This window comes from Apteryx rowi, unplaced genomic scaffold (genome assembly GCF_003343035.1).
Source record: "Apteryx rowi isolate R43461 unplaced genomic scaffold, aptRow1 scaffold_26, whole genome shotgun sequence".
In the NCBI taxonomy this organism is placed as follows: Eukaryota; Metazoa; Chordata; class Aves; order Apterygiformes; family Apterygidae; genus Apteryx; species Apteryx rowi.
Genome location: NW_020448974.1, coordinates 128575 through 133699, shown reverse-complemented (window position 1 = coordinate 133699; position 5125 = coordinate 128575).

Below are 5125 nucleotides of genomic sequence, written 5' to 3'. Positions count from 1 at the left end.
AGCCTCCGGGGACACATCTCCCATGGGGCAAGCCCAACCGGCACGTGGCGAGGGTGTCACCTCGGAGGAGGAGAAGCAACACCTCCTACGTGCGAAACGCCTGCAAGACCCGGGAGCTGTGGCTTTTCCCTGCTGGTTTTCCCGGGCTGGCTCTCCCTGCAGCCGCTCCGGGCAGGAGGGACGATGCCCGGCCAGGTGGGAGCAGCCGCACAGCCTCCGCAAGCGTGCTGGCGAGCCCGGCCGGAGAGGATGGGTCACATTCCACTTTCAGTGCAACACTCGRAGCCACGTGTGCAGCATCGGGCCCGAGGTGTCCTCAGGTCGTCGTCGGCGAGGATGCCCAGAAGCTGCCCTGGAGCTGCTAACGCTGCTGCAAAGACGAGCAGCAATTTCCCTTCCCACCTAACAGTGCTCGCCCTCCACCAGGAAAGGCRGCTTGCAGCTGCATTAAGGATAGTATAATCGGGCCTGAAAAAAACCCGCCTGCCCTTGTGTGCAAACACAGCTCTGGGCGAGCGCCCTCGCGCCAGCAGCCCGCGGGGCCGCGGGGGTAAGGCGAGGGCGAGCCGTGCTGACGGACGGACGGACGGACGGACGGAGCCTGCGGCAGATTATCTTTGGCTGCTGCTTAGCTTTGAATCAGACCTTTGAAAAGGGGAAGAGAGAAAAATCACGTTGGCTTTTTCTTCCTTCCTTTTCTTTTTTTTTGGAGGGGGGGGGTTATTATTTCCCCTCCCTTCCCCGCAGCCTCCCYGCTGCTGCCGCCGATAAGATGCTATCGCCTAATCACTGGGCGACACGCGCGCGTCGCCGGCTGCGAGCGCCGGGTGCAGATAAGCTCCCGCAGGGCGCCGGCGGCACTGATCTCCCCCAGGCTGCCGCCCGCGGTGTTTCGGGACCTGCGGAGGGGCTCGGGGCACCTTGGCCGCCCCAGCTGCCGGCATGAGGAGGAGGAGGAGGAGGAGGAAGGCTGCGTGGGGCGCTGAGCACCGCGATTCCAGCACCATGCTTCCCCAGTGCCACCAGAATGAGTTTTTAATATAAAACTGCTAGCCAGAGGGTGAATTAAAGATGCTAATTTAATTTCCTTCGACAGAGGAGCCGCGGATGGTGGGAGGCAGGGAGGAAATGTATTTGATGTGTTTTAAAAGCTGCAGTTTCAGAATGCGGTGCGTTTCCCTTTGCTTTTTTTTTTTCTCTTTAATTTAAAGCCCATCATAAAAGATGCCGTCTTTGAGGAGCTAATGACTCTCATGAATTATTTTTGTTGATTTATACACCCACTCTGCCTTTCAATAACATTAATAAAGTATGAGAGAATCCTTTCCCGGGCAGGCAGGGGTTCGGCATCGCCCTGTGCAGCCGGCTCCCGGCCCGGGAAGCGGAGGGCAACAGGGCTGCGGGCGGGCGGACGGACAGACGGACGGGCAGATGGGACCGCCCCGCGCTGCGCCGGCTCCGGCGTTTCGGCACCTGCTGCCCCTCGCTCCAGCCCGCGGACGCGTCCCGCTCGCCACCGGACCCCGCAGCATTAGTATTCAGCATTGATCCCGTAATGGGCACTTTTCATGCYGGTTTGGTTTTATTATTCTGCCAAGGAACTCGCTTAATTCTCTGCTGTCTTTCTTCTGCACTGCTGATTTACACTGTTAGTGTTTTAATTATACAATTCAGCACTCCTTAAAACATGAAAAACCGCTCAACTTTTGAAGCAATTAAAAAGCAGCAGAGTAGATCAGCCGATCTGAGGCAAGATAAGTAAATCAAACGATTAAAAAAACTCTTGGGGGGGGGGGACCAGCCCACCCGAAAAGCCTCCGCTCCCCTCTCGCCTTCGCCAGGAGGCTGGGAGCAGCTGCGGGGGGATCCGGGGGCTCCAGGGGGATCCAGGAGCTCCAGAGGCTCCAAGGGCTCCGGAAGATCCGGGTGCCACAGGGGGCTCTGGGGGGCTCCGGGGATCGCGGGGGGCTCCAGGGGCTCCAGGTGCTGCAGGAGGATCCAGGGCCTCTGGAGGGATCCAGGGGCTGCAGGAGGATCTGGGTGCCACGGGGGGCTCTGGGGGGCTCCAGCAGCTCCGGGGGCTCCCAGGATCCCGCAGCACCCAGCAAGACCGGCAYGGCCCCCCTCCCTGCCCTGCGAGGGCGGCAGATCCCCCACGGGGTGCCAGCCCTCCTGCTCCGCTTTCGGCCGTGCCGCCCGTGCCGGAGGCTTGGCAGGGCCGGCGCTGGAGCCGAGGGAGGGACACGCAGCCAAAGGCACGAGGGCTCGGACCGCGCTGCCCCGCGACGCTGCGCCCGGGCTCGCTGCAGCGCTGCCTCTCCAGCCGCCCCGTGCCCAGCTCCCCCCCCCCGTCCAGGGGCTCTGCCCTCCCCGCGGAGCCGCAACCCTCAGCGAGAAATTCCCAGCTATTTGAAGCACAATAACAGGAAAATTCGAGGCAATCTCTCCGTAAATTGCACCTAATTGCAGTATCGATGGGGATGTCTGTGGCCGGGGTGAGCAACGCTCAGCGCGGCGGGGGCGAGCGGGGCCAGGCGTGCGAATGCGCCCGCGCGCGTGCGTGCACACGCGGGCAGCCGTGCGGGTGTGCAAATGCACACAGACAGATGTGCACGGGCTGTTGTGCAGGTGTGCAAATGCACACGCAGGCGGCCGCGTGGGTGTGMAAATGCACACAGACAGCTGTGCACGGGCTGTTGTGCAGGTGTGCAAATGCACACGCGGGCGGCTGTGTGGGTGTGCAAATGCACACAGACAGCTGTGCACGGGCTGTTGTGTGGGTGTGCAAATGCACACGCGGGCAGCCGTGCAGGTGTGCAAACACACACGCGAGCAGTCACGCAGGTGTGCAAACGCATGCAATCGCCGCAGCCGGGCCGTGCAGAGCTGCTCGCTGCCGCGGACAAGCCGAGGTCTTGCGCGCCCCCGCTGCGGACCCACGTGCGCAGGAGCCCAGGATGTCAGCGCTGCCGGTCGGACGGACGGCGCTGCACATAAGAGCAATCGGAGATCTTCCCAGGCTGCAAAACGGAGGAGTCTCTGCGGGGCCGTAATTCCTCGCTCTCCGTTAAATGCTGTTGTTTAATAGGCCTGTAACAAAACCCTGGTTTTTAGCGAGCTGGATATGTTTCGCCGACGCGTGCGCGATCATGCACGGAGGGGCCGTGCAGACATGGCCGCGCGCCCGTGCCGCCGCGCGCTCCGGCCCCCTCCGCGGCAGAGCCTCCGGCAGCAGCCGGCTCCGCTCTCTCCTAATTGAAAACGTCCTTTTGCAATTACCCGACTGGCAGGGCTGGCGGAGGCGATCGATGCGGAGGGAGCCGAGCGCCTCTGCCTGCAGGCTGTGCTTGAAAAATCACTCTCTCGCCCAGTTTCGGGCTTCTCTTTTGCGCAGAGGGAGCTGCGYGAGCAGGGGCAGGCTGGCGTCAGGCAGCCTCCGCCAAATCCGCCGGACAGGCACCGGGTCCGCTCCAGGGAAACCGCGGCACGGCAGAGATCTGCTCTGCATCCCACTGGGAGGGATCCCAGCACCCGGGCTCCCCGGGAAGGGCCCCTCCAGCCGGCAGGGAGCAGGTCCGGGGAACCGCTGGGCACCCGGAGCCTGCTGGAGCCGCCGGTGTGCAGGGCCCGGGGATGGGGCGCCCCGGCAGGGCCGGCTCCCAGCTCACACGGAGTGACTGGCCTCACGGCAAGGCGCTGGACGTCGTGCGGAGCCACGTGATTTACGGGCTTTAACTTCCCCCCTCTTCCCGCAGGCATGTTGGACCGAGGGGCTCCGGGATGGACTGGGGACCCTGGTGGGGATCGAGGGGCTCCGGAATGGATGGGGGATCCCAGCAGGGACTGAGGGGCTCCGGGATGGACCAGGGACCCTGGTGGGGATCGAGGGGCTCCGGAATGGATGGGGGATCCCAGCAGGGACTGAGGGGCTCCGGGATGGACCAGGGATCCCAGCGGGGTGGAGGGGCTCCAGCACAGACCGGGAATCCTGGCAGGGACCAAGGGGCTCCAGCATGGTCCGGGGATCCCGGTGGGAACTGAGGGGCTCCAGCAGGGACACGCAGCCCCCAGGCCCCACTGCCTGGCCAGCCCCGTCACTCCAACGCTGTCACTCGGTGCCGTCAGGGAAAAGTGCTGGCGCCCGCCCTGCGCCCAGGGCTGGCAGGGACAAGGCAGGATGGGGACGGCGTGAGAGGGACCGCGGTGGTGCCGGACAGGGACGGGGCAGGGACGGGACAGGGGCAGGGGCAGGGGCAGGGACAGGGGCAGGGGCAGGGACAGGGGCAGGACCCTTTCCCCCGGCCACCCAACCCCAAGGCCTCCGCCGCAGATCTGGGCGGTTTGGGGGGTTTTCGAGCGTGGCTAAAGCTCTCTCTTGTGGCAAAGCGGGTCCATTGCACCCCGCCGCCGCCGCGCCGCCGCCGCCGCGCTCCCGCAGGCGGCCAGGCCCGGGCCGGGGCCCCGAAACGGGGAAGGAGGCCCGAAACAGCCCATCCACGTGGCCTCGCGCCTGCTCCGCAGCAGGGCCAGGGCGATCGCGGGGCTGGCGGGTGGCCAGMCCTCCCTGCAGGGGCCGTCCCGCCGCCCGGCTCGGCTGGCCCCGCTGCCCCGGCCACGCTGCCCCTGCTCTCCTGGYCCAGGCCTGCCGAGGGGCATCGTCACAGGCGCCGGGAGAGGCCCCGGGCAGGCAGGGGAAGGGGAGCGCGAGCTCTTCGCCTGCGGTGAGGTGAAGGGCACACCCCAGGTACGCGCAGCATGCCAGCAGAGCACGGGGGCAGTGGGTGGCAGACCACAGCAGAGCAATGCCACGCCACCAGGTTACAGAGACAACCTTCCACTGGTGTCAAGGTGCAGATGGCCAGGGGAGCTGTGCCAGAATAACAGCCAAGCAGGAAACAGGCGTGCTGTCCGTTGCCGGCTCTGGCACAGCCCCCCTGGCCGCCTGCAGCGCGGGCACCTGAGACCCCGCCAATTCATCACAGGGCAGGCACAAACGCTCCTGCCGACGTTCGCGATCTCCTCTGGCTGTTTCTGTCCCTCCGCCCGAGCCGTAGCGGCGGGCGCGGGGGCGGGGCTGAAGTGCCCGGATGCGGAAGTGCTCTCTTCTTTCCGTTTTCAGAGCAGC